Consider the following 14,173-nt stretch of genomic DNA (forward strand, 5'->3'; position numbering starts at 1 on the left):
TGAGGTCTGCTGTGTTCTTCACATGTATGCAGTCTGGTGCAGCCATCTTTCATGTTGCTGTGTTAGGATTAGTTGTATTAACTATATTTTCATGTTATATGTGGTTTTGGGAGGAGTTCTCTGTCTCACCTCTCATGCTGTCATCTTGAATCAATCTCCCTATCCTCTTAAATTATTTTTGTTTAAATTGCATACATCGATGTTCAATTGTGATCTATAAAGTTCTACAGGTTTTGACAAATGCATAGTGTCATGAATCCACTATTAAAGTATCATTACTGTGATATTGTTGTTCACTGCCCTGAAAATACCCTGTGCTTCATGTATTTAATCCTTCCATCACAAACCCCCTCCTTGTCCCCTGGCAACTATTAAACTATTTATTGTGTTATGATTTTGCTTTTCTAGAATGGCATATAGATGGAATCATGCAGATGTAATATTTTCAGATTGGCTTCTTTCACTTACCAATGTACATTTAAGAATTTTTCATCTTATGGCTTGATAGCCAATTCCTTTTTATCCTGAATAGCATTCCATGGTATGGATGTATCAGATTATCCATTCATCTATTGAAGGATATTCGTTGGTTCTAGTCTTGGAGAATTTTAAATAAAGCCGCTATAAATATTCAGGTGAAAGTTTTTTTGTGTTTGTGTGTGTTTGACTTTAGTTATCAAATTAATTTTTTAATTATTAGGATAATAACTGCTAGATTATATGGTAAGATTGTGTTTCCCTTTGTAAGAAACTACCAAGCTATTCCAAAGGGGCTACACCATTTTGCAATCCCAACAAAGAGTGAGAGTTACTCTTGTTCTGCTTCCTGATGAGTGTTCAGTAGTGTAATTTTTTTAGAATTCTGCCATTTTAATAAATATATTGTGGTACCTCACAGTTGTTTTAATTTACATTTCCCTTAGGACAGATGATATTGAACATCTTTGCATAGGCATGTTTTTTATCTGTGTATCTTCTTTGATGACTTATCTGTCAGGGCTTGCACCCATTTTTCATGTTGGTCATTTGTTTACTTACTGTTGAGTTTTAGGTGTTCTTTGTATATTTTAGTTACAAGTCCTTTATAATATATGTGCCTGACAAGTATTTTCTCACTGTCTGTGATTTGTCTTTTCCTCCTCTTAACAGTGTCCTTTCTTTCTCCCCACACCCTCCCTGTAGCCACAATAGAAACTTTTCAGGATCTAGACTCTGAGCAAAATTCTTGGAGGTGATGCCCATAAAAGTGTGCTACCCAAAACTGCGGCCAAGGGATTTTTCACTCTTACTTGATCCTCCCTCTGCTTCCAGCAATGCAGCAGGATTTCCATGTAATTGTTTCTACCACTTTAAGGCTATGCAATTAGGACTCTGACTGCACCTGTCTCTCCAGAGTCCCAGGAAGCTTCTTGTCCTATGAACATTTTTCTCTTACAAGTTCCAGAGAAGTCACTGATTTACAGCTTGTGCAGCTTTTGTGTTTTCATTGTAATAATGAATGAAAGTGATAGCTTCCAAGAGCTTTACATTTTGGAACTGAAATCACAAGTCTGATATATTTTTTTATAAAAAGAATATGGCTTTTCATGTTGTTTTTACTTAATCTATTTTTAATTTATATTAGTTATTTCCTTTTTTGCATTTTGATTTTTTTTCTTCTGCCTTGGTCAAATTACTGTAGATTCTGTATTTCCCATTGCTAACTTGGAAAATTTATTGTGCTTCTTCATTACATAAATTATTAAATTTTTAAACCTGGAATTCATGCATTTATTCAATGAATATTTATTGATTGCCCACTGCTTATTGTTTTTTCTTGGCATGTGAATAAGATGATGGACCAAATAGATAAGTCCTTGCCATTTATTCTCATAAAGAAAAGAGAAAATGTAGAATAAAATATCAAGAAATAAGTGCTATGAAGAAAAAAAGCTAAATCAGGTAATGGGTTTGAAATTGATATGATTGTCTTACTATTCCTGATGTTCGGGAAACCTTTCTGAGAAGGGAGCATATTTCTGATAATAATAAAACATTTTTTTTCTTTTAATTAAAAGACAAAATACTAGTTTTTCCTCACAAATATACTCTACTACCATCACTTCCAATTACTCCCACAATGAGACCTTCAAAATGCTTCTATTTTCTTTCTCCTATTTTTCCTTCACTATTAATTAATGTCTATGCTTATTTATATAATTATAGTTTTTCATTTAATCTATTAGAATTCCCTTCATAATGCTTCATCTATATTTTTATTTAAATTATATTGCCAATATTTACATTTGCTTACATGTACATACTTATATATTCATATCAATTATATATTACCATATATTTTTTTGTATTTTCTTACTTATTACTTTCTTCTTTTTAAAAATTTTACTCACTGTAAGGGTTTAAGAATATATTTGCTGGTTAAAGTCCTCACTCAATTATCTCCTTTAAATAAGATATATGGGTGAATGAAATTCTAATGGGCAAACTCTCTAATATTCACAAATATTCTTTTTCCCTACGGAGATGCTGATTGACAGCATTAGTTGGGTGAAACATTATTGTGTCACAGTAATTTTTTTCTTTTGATATTTTTCTCCCACCCTTTAGCTTCTGGTATCGCAAATGAAAAATCTAATACTACTCTGATTTCTCCTTTTTAAGAAAATGTTTCCCCATCTTGCATTTATAAGATTTTATCTTCATCCTTGAGAGTTTTATATTTGACCCAATGCTTCCTGTATGTGGTGTTACTTTTCTTTATCTGCTCCCTAAAGCCCAAGTCTTTTGTTGAAATGTCTTGAGCAGTAATGGTTCTGCAAGTGGTATAAGGTTAGATGGTTGGCAGCCTGTTAATAAGTCAGGTGCACATTTTCAGTGAGGCACTGATGCTCTTCTTGCCCTGCCTCAAGAGAAGGACTCAGACACTTTTGGTTCTGGGAGACCAGGCTGGGTAAGTAAACTCATGCAGGATCAGTGTGGTTCTTATACGTCCACAGGCCAGACTTTTTCTCGGAGATCGATATAGATACAGGTGTAGATATGGATAAGTATAGATGTAGGTGTTGATACATTATGTGTTTTTCCTTACACTTTAATTTTCTTAAAGTGTCCTCTAGTCCCTGCACAAGCCACAACACCTTGTATCATCTCTTTTCTATTGGATTCTCGTAGAGCAAAGCCCTCCTTCCCACTCAATTACTCACAGGGCCCAGAAACGCTTGCCTCTAGAAGACTGGCTGAGTTAGAGTTGGAATTAAAGGGAAGAAGGATGCTTATGAGTCACCATTTTCCTGGATTATTTTCCAGAATTTGCCTGTATGGTTATTAATGTTTTTAATTTGTAAGTTACCACCCAAGACCCTCAGAAAAATGCTTAGCCTAACTGGATGAAAATAATTTTAGAAAATATGGTAAGAATGACTCATTATGTATCTTTTGAAAAACACCTAAATGTTCCAAAATGAAACACATATTTTTTTCTAACAAGGCAAACACATTTCCAATTTATTCCTATATTTGTCAAGATTTAACAAGATTTACTTGGTAGAATAAGTTCAATAATGTCAAAAGAAGGATTTTAGCCAGATTCCTATATTTTGATGAGAAATTCTATTTACCTCTTTTTTTCTTTTGATGAGAATATTTAAGTTTTACTTTCTTGGCAAGAAAAATTCTACTTATCCTTTGAAGTGATATTTGAATATCAAAATAATTCAAAGCTTCCTATAATCACTTATTTTGTTAGTATTCTGTTAATACTTAATGTAATTAGGTGTTTGAATATCAATCTAAATATGTTTCTCCATGAAAAGTTGGGCTGTGTATATTGTATTTCTGAATATATACATTAGCACATATGGGTGTTTAATAAATGTTGACCTGAGTATGATGATGTTCAATCAGATGAAGATATTCAGTTATGTGATATATCAGAGAGAACTTGACGGTCAATTTTGTTGAGAATCCTTGTAGAGACTTCTTGTCAGAAGGGTTATTGCTTAATAGGGAAATTAAATTTAATTGTTACTTTTTATCAACACAGAGTCCAGAGTTACATATTAAAAATTCCATATAAATCCTAAAATAAATGAATATCTGCTAAAATATAGGTTTTTCCTAATAAAGGGTATCCTATCCTTAGTTGTAATCAACATAGAAAACCTATCCCAGATTTATTTTATCACATAAAAGTTCATATGATTATCACAAATTCACTGAATAATGACTGAGAATGAATTTTTGTATAACTTACCTATTAATTTGCCTCAGAGTTTACTGTAAAATGGAGCTACTGCTGTTATAAATCCCCAGAGCATCTTTCAGTATAGGTAAACTTTTAATAAGGAAACAATTTCTATTATAGAAATCTTTTTGGGAAGCACTTTAGAAAGGTAATGAAAAATTATTAATTAAGCAGAAATGCCCCTAAATGGAAGCTTGATTTGTATAGGGTTTATAGTACACACTGACACTGGGAAAGTTTCAACAGAGGCATCTGTTAGGATCGAAACACAGCCTTGTGAATGACTTTGCAGTCTTTAGAATGACTTTGGACCATAATTGGAAGATAGTTTTCATCAGTCATTCCAATTATTAGATTGAGCCTGTAATTATACAAACTATTTGCCTACATAATACCAAGGAAAATAATTTGTCTCGAAGTATGACTACGATTGTTTTTAAATCGAATAGCAGATGCACAGCATATACAGTTGGCAATATGATTCAGGTCGGGTGTGCTGAGTTTCTAAATTGATACTGAGTTTATCCCAAGGGACACAACACCATCTGTTACCTATTAGGTTAGTTATTGTTTTTCAATATATTCACATTTAATATACATTAAAATATAATACAGATCATTAGGGTTAGGGGTCATGGGGAGGGATGCGCATGGATCGTTGCGCTGACAGCACCGCCAAGGAGACCCAGGTTTGGAAGCAGGGTCAGGCCTGGCCCAGGTCTTAGAGAAAAGGGTCTTCCATAAGCCCTCGCCCCTGCTGGCCTCTAACAACCATACCCCAACAGCTCACGACCAGGGATCACTTGTTGTAGATGGAGCTCATTTTTGTGACTTTCAGTTGAAATCTGCAGGTTTGAATTCCCCAGGGTGATGTGTCATCAGCAGCACAGCCCTGACAGTGGGGTGGGGGCAGAGAGGACCCGCAGGACTTCTCCCCAGAGTCTGTCCCCCTTGTTCACCTGTCCTCCCACCCTGGCCCCGTAAGTCACTCTAATTCTGTGGCCTCTTAGGGTTTGTAAACAGCCCCAAACTTCTGCATGTACTTCTTAGTGTACTTCTTAGTTTTGAGTTTCACATTCTCATTGCACTCCAGGTCCTCTGGGTTCTTACAGTACTTCAGCTCCTTACTCATAACTCCATGAGTCAGCTTTCGAGCGAGGCGTTTGAAGTCTTCAGTTGTGGTAATTCTTCCCACTTTGCAGTCAGGTTTCCGATAAGGGTTCAGGAACCGGACGATGAACTGGGACATCTCTTTTCTGAATACTTCTTTGCTTTTCTTAGCCAGCTCACTGGAAGTGTCTGCTTCTGCTGTCTCAGGCTTTTTTGAGGTATTCATAGGGTTTTCATCATATGTTGGGGTTCCCAGGTCCACCTCAGCTTCATGCTCAGGGCTGGCATCACCTTGTGGGCTTTCCCAAGTAGGAGGATCCCGCTGAGTCTGCCTTGTGATCACAGGATAGTAATAAATCTTCCCTTCTGGATCTCGGGCTGTCTTCCAGTTGGGAGGTAAGACAGTGGTTTTTGGTTCAGGCCGCCGTTGGCTGTACCACTACTCCTTGTGGGTGAGCTGTGAAAATCAGTTGTCCTGGTTGTATTGAAGACTTGGCTGGGCATAACTCTGTGCAATTGGTGGAGCTGTCTGTGAATAGGGTGATGTCACACCACAGACAGTTGGACAGGTCTGTCCTTGATAATATATGGTTGCTTGAGACTGTGCAGGAGAGTACTGCTGTTGTACACTGAAAGACTGTTGGTTTGAGTCCCAAACACTGTAATTCTGTCCCTGGACTGGGCCTGGGGCTGGCACTGGCAAGACGGCAATGCTGGAGTCTTGGTGTGCCACACCATCCTCTGGACCACATACTGTGAACTGGAAAATGCCACGGGGGCTGTCACATGTGGCACCACTGGCACAGGTGGAGGGGCAGCAAGGGGCTCTGCAGAATGTCCTACTAAGGGCTGAGAATGATCATAAGGAGCTGGAGAACACACATGGTCCATTCTAGGTGTGGGGAGCAGCACCTTTCCAGCATTAGGGTTGCTGGGATCCACATAGGCCTGCATGGGATAACCTGGTGGGTAGCCAGCAAAGGGATGATGAGGAACATTGTAGCCAAGAGAGTCATGGGGCAATGGAGACGTCATTCCCAGGTTCTGCATCTGCTGCTGTTGTTTATAAGCCTCCTGCTGAGCCACCTCTTGCTCAAACAATTTCCGATGCTCCTCTGCAGAAAGTTTATTGTGGTCTTTAATTCGTACTTTCTTTTTAGAAGTTAGTGTGTCATATTTGTCATCTGGCCTTTTTGTTCCCTGCTCATAGGCATAAGGTGGTGAGAGCGAGCCCCTTCATTTCCTTTTCTCTTTATTTTGAGTTTGCTTGTCTGGGTCTCTCTCTCTTGACCTGTTAGGAGTCTTTGGGGCAGCTGTTTGATCTCTGAAGCCAACAGCATCCCTTCCTCTTTCAGTTATTGTATTCTCCTTTTTGGTTTGACTTTTCTTTGGAATTCAATATACCTCCTGTAGGTCTTTCCAACTGTCCAGGAGCTTGGTGGCCAAATCACTTGTATCTACTGTTTTATCTGGCTGTTCCTGGCTCCTCTCACTTTCCACACCAGCTACACCCTCCTCTTCATCTTGGGATGGTGTTTCCTCAGCAATAGGTTCTTCTAGTTTTGTGCCATTGCTCTCTTTAGGCTCTATTTCAGTGTCAGCCTCTGGTTCACATTTGGGTAGCTTACTGGCGTCCACAGTGATTTCACTGTCAACTTTAGATTCAGGCAGTTGCTGTGTAAGTAACGGTTGTGATTGTAACTCTTCCTCTTCTTCCACAGGGATTTTTTCTAACTGGTCAGGGTCCTCTGCCATCCTTGCCTTCTAGCTCACTGGTAGCATCAGAGATTGCACTGTCCATGCTGTTTTCACTAACAATTTTCAGCCTACGAAACATGAGCTTCTTGGGGGTGTCTGTGTCAGCTTCTGTGCTTAGCTTGGTGGAAGGACCGGGTGTGTTGAGTGGTGTATGAGCATGTGATGTATTCTCACTAAAATACCCATTTCCTTCACTCAACGGAGGGATGGCAGTCTTGGTCTGAGACCAACATTCAATAATTGGAAGTACTTTGCTTTCCTCCAGCATAGTTTTTGTAGGAATGGGTAAGTGTTCCAAAGTATTTATATTCTCTTTTTGAAGCTTCTGGTTGCTTTCCTGGCCATCGCCTAGTTCTGCCATCCAGATCCCCAACAAAGACAGCCCATAACGTTCCAGAAAAGACTTCAGGCAAGACTGTGAGTGTGTGTTCTGTATGGGCTTGAGACAGGTAAGTTTCTGCTCCAAAGTTTCAATTCTAACCATTAGCAGGGATAAGCTGAGCACCTGGTTTTTATCAGACAGGCCTTCCCCATTGTCCATCAGAGCTTCCAGTTCTCTGTCCACTGAATCCTTCTTACGAGATCGTTCCTTCTTCATTTTTCCTCCTGCTGCTCTGATACTGACTCTGTTCTCTCCTCCCAGGTAACCCCGGCAATTAGCTGACCCACAGAAACATTCCTGAGCTTCTTTTCCATATCTTTGGAACTGATAGTCAAATGTTAACTCTGAACCTGATGGAACCAGTTTGGTGGTAAAAAACCCAGCCCTCAGTTGTCCATTCACAATCCATTTTTGAGCCTCACAGTTCGGTTCACAGCTGTGGTTCATGAACCAAGAGCAATTTCCTTTCTGAATAGCATCTATTATCTCATCATTCTTCAGGGCCATGAAATAGTAGTGGATGTTTTTGTTCCATGCATACTCCTTTATCCAGGCTTTAAACTCTTCACGATCAAGCACCTCACCACGATATTCGACGACAAAGGTGTTCGAAGGAAGGTCTTTGGCAGCTCTCAAGCCCCAGCCTTTCTTATCTGTGAGGATTACTTCCACATCTGCATGCTGTTTTCTCTGGAACCGTCTATTGGAACAATAATCTCCATTTGGACACCGAGAAGAACATTCAGTTATGAGGAGACGATTAAGACAATCTTCCCCACATGCTATTTCACCTTGAGCTCTTTCATCTTTAGAAAGAGGTGTACACTCACACTGCATTCACTTAATATCTTGATGAAATTTATTCTTCTTTCCTTCTGTTAAATAAACATTTTCTTCAATCAGATCAAAGTAACAAGGCATCTTCCCTTGCTTGGCACATTCCTTCCACCGCTGTGGGTCCCTGAAGTCCTGCATGACACAGGAAGACCCAATCAGTGTTGTGCCTGGGTTACTGCTGTCTCTCCCTGCTCTAACTCCACTCTTTCTTTCTTTCTGTCCTGAAGCTCACCATCAATTTCAGAATCACTTTCCAATTCCTGCCTCCTTTTTTTTTAAGAGGCCCTCTACCTTTCATATCATTTTTTCTAAGTTTCTTGAAAGATGTTTCTTTTCATTCACAGCTAAAGAGTCCTTAATGGAATTGCTGCTTATTTCAGGTGCTTGCACCGACCCCTTATCCGTCTGAAGAGATAGAAAAAATTTACTGGACTGGCTTGGAAAGTGAGCTCCTCGTTGATCCCAATTCTCCTCCTCTTCATGGTCCTCTGTTAAGGAATCAGGTACCTGACCCTGAATTCAATCAAACCCCAGTTCCAGGTGGTCTACCTGCTGATCTTGGATCCCAGTAGCCATTGCCTTGCCAAGAATTACGAGTCCCACCATATTGGTCTGTACTTGGCTCATACTTGTGTCCACCATAGGCTCCATAACTGCTGTCAGGTTTTTTATGTGGTAGTAGGCTTTTCTTGTTGAGAGAAGTCCCACCCCAGGTTTCTGAGCTCTTCCGATGAATGGAAGCCATCAACTCGGGAGATTTCACAAGACGAAGAAAAACTCAACTCTGTTTTTCCCAGTCTACTATCTGGCCTATAAGGGAACATGGTCTGATGCCGAGATTTGTTTGGGATATCTTCAGAATCATCGGAAGAATGAAATGGCAGCTCTCCTTGTTGCCTAGAAACCATGTTTCCTCAGAATTTGGATGACCTGGAAGGTCATATTTCACATCTGCATAACTTGTACTATCAACTCCATCACTCTGAGGATGAGCAATTTCAGGCAAGTGGTTATCTATGTGTTTTCTTCTGGGACGTGTAAAAGAAATTTCTGGATTCTTCTCTGTTCCTTTATGAAAGAAGAACTTCTCAGTTTGAGGACAGGCTTTACTTCTATACTCTTACATTTTTCCTCATATGAATATCTCCTTGACTCCAATCTCTCATCTTCCCAGTGGTCAGAATAGTGTCTATAACTTTGACTGCTCTGAGAAGAACAAGGATTTGTTTCTTCCATAGGCAAAGTAGAATTCTTCGGCACAACCACAACAGACTGAAGACAGTTTCTTGAAACACTGCTATCATCAGAATCTGTGTCTTCTGAATCACTTTCATCACCTGAACTTTCAGAAGAACCAGAATAATCTTCATGGACAGTAGACACAACCTCTGAGGCCACTACTGTCACATTTTAAGATATGTTACACCATCATGGTCTTCCATGGTTAAATTCAAATCACAAGAAGAAAATACAACTTCAGAATCATCAGAGAAGTATGTGTATGTCCTCTTCCTTCTTCTTCATCTAAAGAGATTTCTGATCTTCCTCTTTTATCAGGCAATATGAAACTCCCTTCTTCTTGAGCCTCTTGGACACATTTTCCAGATACCCCACTCTTAGGTCTGTTTTCCCAGGAAGCAAATCCCCTTCCTGAATCAGAAAGGCCACTACCTACTTCTACTACTATTTCTTTCTCTGCATGCTTTAAAAACTCTGTGCTTTTACTCTTCAGAATAGTATCCTGAACTGGAGATATGCTCTCTCTCCACACTGCAAGAGATTTAAACTGTCCACTTTTACTCCTGGTGGAAGGCTCTGAAGAGATGAACAATACCTGAACTCCCTACAGGTTGGTATAAACCATCAAAATGATGAACAGAAGTTGAACTAGCACTACCGACACTCTGCTTATATTCTTCACATGTGAAGTTTGCATGATCTGTCACATTCCTATTATCACATGTAACTGTTTTTGATTTCAAATGTACAGTCATTAAGCTATTTGCAGAAATCTTTGTAACTGAAGGCTCAATATTTTCAGCTTCGGAATGACACAAAGGAGGATTGTTGTCATTTGAAGTACAGTATGTATCTGAACCTTTGGTTTTACAGCAAGAAACTCTCATGTCAACTGATTCTTTAACTATTGTTTTTGAATAATCTACAGTCATAACTGGCAAAGACATGAGTTTCTTTTGATGTGACGACACCAGAGGTTCTGTTTCTCTAAATGGGCTTTCTGATTTATTATGCTGCATGCTAGTATCATCCAAGACTTTTTCTTTACATCTATTAATATTCTGAAATCCGTTTGATGAAAGCATGAATGCTTTGACCAAAGAAGATACCGCAGATCCAGTCACACTATCATCAGAAGACATCAAAACAGTCTTAGTTTTAGAAGTGCAAAATGTTGCCAAATCAGTTTTTGCCCCAGGAGATCCATTTATATTTAATTTTATGGGACAGTAACTTCTTAATTGATCATTCTTCATTTTAGATAAAGAGTCTAATTCCTTAATATTATCATGGCTATCATGTCCTACAAATTCAGACTTTAAAATAGGTGATTCATCTAGCTTTTTTTTAAAATTCATATTATTATTAATCTACAATTACATGAAGAACATTATGGTTACTAGACTCTCCCCTTCACCAAGTCTCCCCGCACAAACCCCATTACAGTCACTGTCCATCAACGTAGTAAAATGCTGTAGACCCACTACTTGTCTTCTTTGTGTTGCACATCCCTCCCTATGCCCCCCAACATTATACATACTAATTGTAAGGCCCCCTTTTTTTTTCCCTGCCCTTCTCCCTCCCTTCCCACCCATCCTCCCCAGTCCCTTTCCCTTTGGTAACTGTTTGGTACTTGTCTTTCTCTACCTGACATATTTCACTGAGCATAATACCCTCTAGCTCCATCCATGTTGCTGCAAATGGTAGGATTTGTTTTCTATTTATGGCTGAATAATATTCCATTGTGTATATGTACCACCTCTTCTTTACCCATTCGTCTATTGATGGACACTTAGGCTGCTTCCATTTCTTGGCTATTGTAAATAGTGCTGTGATTAACATAGGGATGGATCTGTCTTTTTCAAACTGGAGTGCTGCATCCTTAGGGTAAATTCCTAGGAGTGGAATTCCTGGGTCAAATGGTAAGTCTATTTTGAGCTTTTTGAGGAACCTCCATCCTGCTTTCCACAATGGTTGAACTAATTTACATTCCCACCAGCAGTGTAGGAGGGTTTCCCTTTCTTCGCAACCTTGCCAACATTTGTTGTTGTCTTTTGGATGGTGGTGATCCTTACTGGTGTGAGGTGGTATCTCACTGCGGTTTTAATTTGCATTTCTCTGGTGAAGAGAGATGTGGAGCATCTTTTCATGTGCCTGTTGGCCATCTGAATTTCTTCTTTAGAGAACTGTCAATTCACCTCCTCTGCCCATTTTTTAATTGGATTATTTGCTTTTTGTTTGTTGAGGCGTGTGAGCTCTTTATATATTTTGGATGTCAATCCTTTATCAGATCTGTCATTTATGAATATATTCTCCCATACTCTAGGATACCTTTTTGTACTATTGATGGTGTCCTTTGCTGTACAGAAGCTTTTCAGCTTGATGTAGTCCCACTTGTTCATTTTTGCTGTTGTTTCCCTTGCCCAGGGAGATATGTTCATCAAGTCACTCATATTTATGTCCAAGAGATTTTTGCCTATGTTTTTTTCTAAGAGTTTTATGGTTTCATGACTTACATTCAGGTCTTTGGTCCATTTCGAATTCACTTTTGTGTATGGGGTTAGACAGTGATCCAGTTTCATTCTCCTACATGTAGCTGTCCAGTTTTGCCAGCACCATCTGTTGAAGAGACTGTCATTTCCCCATTGTATGTCCATGGCTCCTTTATCAAATATTAATTGACCGTATATGTCTGGGTTAATGTCTGGAGTCTCTAATTTGTTCCACTGGTCTGTGGCTCTGTTCTTGTGCCAGTACCAAATTGTCTTGATTACTGTGGCTTTGTAGTAGAGCTTGAAGTTGGGAAGCGAGAATCCCACACTTTATTCTTCCTTCTCAGGATTGCTTTGGCTATTCGGGGTCTTTGGTGTTTCCATATGAATTTTTAAACTATTTGTTCTAGTTCTTTGAAGAATGTTGTTGGTAATTTGATAGGGATTGCATCTAATCTGTATATAGCTTTGGGCAGGATGGCCATTTTGATGATATTAATTCTCCATAGCCAGGAGCATGGAATGAGTTTCCATTTGTTAGTGTCCTTTTTAATTTCCCTTAAGAGTGTCTTATAGTTTTCAGGGTATAGGTCTTTCACTTCCTTGGTAAGGTTTATTCCTAAGTAATTTATTCTTTGTGATGCAATTGTGAATGAAATTGTTTTCCTGATTTCTCTTTCTATTAGTTCATTGTTAGTGTATAGGAAAGCCAGAGATATCTGTGTGTTAATTTTGTATCCTTCACCTTTGCGGTATTCCGATATCAGTTCTAGTAGTTTAGAAGTGGAGTCTTTAGGATTTTTATGTCCAATATCATGTCATCTGCAGATAGTGACAGTTTAACTTCTTCTTTACCAATTTGGATTCCTTGTATTTCTTTCTTTTGTCTAATTTCCATGGCTAGGACCTCTAGTACTATGTCAAATAACAGTGGGGAGAGTGGGCATCCCTGTCTTGTTCCCGATCTCAGAGGAAAAGCTTTCATTCATCTTTTCACTGTTCAGTATAATGTTGACTGTGGGTTTTATGGCCTTTATTATATTGAGGTACCTGCCCTCTATAACCATATTGTTGAGAGTTTTTATCATGAATGGATGTTGAATTTTGTCAAATGCTTTTTCAGCATCTATGGAGATGATCATGTGGTTTTTGTCCTTCTTTTTGTTTATGTGATGTATGATGTTGATGAATTTTCAGATGTTGTAACATCCTTGCATCCCTGGGATGAATCCCACTTGGTCATGGTGTATGATCCTCTTGAAGTATTTTTGAATTCGGTTTGCTAATATTTTGTTGAGTATTTTTGCATCTATGTTCATCAGGGAAATTGGTCTGTATTTTTCTTTTTTGGTGGGGTCTTTGCCTTGTTTTGGTATTAGGGTGATGTTAGCTTCATAGAATGAGTTTGGGAGTATTCCCTCCTCTTCTATTTTTTGGAAATCTTAAAGGAGAATGGGTGTTATGTCTTCTCTGTATGTCTGATAAAATTCTGAGGTAAATCCATCTGGCCCGGGGGTTTTGTTCTTGGGTACTTTTTTAAATCCCGCTTCAATTTCTTTGCTGGTAATTGGTTTATTTAGATTTTGTGTTTCTTCCTTGGTCAGTCTTGGAAGGTTGTATTTTTCTAGGAAGTTGTCCATTTCTTCTAGGTTTTCCAGCTTCTTAGCATATAGGTTTTCATAGTATTCTCTAATAATTCTTTGTATTTCTGTTGGGCCCGTCATGATGTTTCCTTTCTCATTTCTGATTATGGTCATGTGTGTTGATTCTCTTTTTCTCTTAATAAGTCTGGCTAGAGGCTTATCTATTTTGTTTATTTTCTCAAAGAACCAGCTCTTGGTTTCATTGATTTTTTTCTATTGATTTATTCTTCTCAATTTTATTTATTTCTTCAATCATCTTTATTATGTCCCTCCTTCTGCTGATTTTAGGCCTCATTTGTTCTTCTTTTTCCAATTTTGATAATTGTGATGTTAGACTATTCATTTGTGTTTGTTCTTCCTTCTTTAACTATGCCTGGATTGCTATATACTTTCCTCTTAAGACTGCTTTTGCTGCGTCCCACAGAAGTTGGGGCTTTGTGTTGTTGTTGTCATTTATTTCCATATTTTG

General features: G+C 38.6%; 1 pseudogene; it reads right to left on the reverse strand.

Annotated features, from left to right (window-relative positions):
* Positions 1-4,867: 4,867 nt before the first annotated feature.
* LOC118910517 (histone-lysine N-methyltransferase SETD2-like) lies at positions 4,868-10,927 on the reverse strand (annotated as a pseudogene).
* Between the last annotated feature and the right edge of the window lie 3,246 nt (positions 10,928-14,173).

This window comes from Manis pentadactyla, chromosome 2, assembly GCF_030020395.1.
Source record: "Manis pentadactyla isolate mManPen7 chromosome 2, mManPen7.hap1, whole genome shotgun sequence".
Classification (NCBI taxonomy): domain Eukaryota; kingdom Metazoa; phylum Chordata; class Mammalia; order Pholidota; family Manidae; genus Manis; species Manis pentadactyla.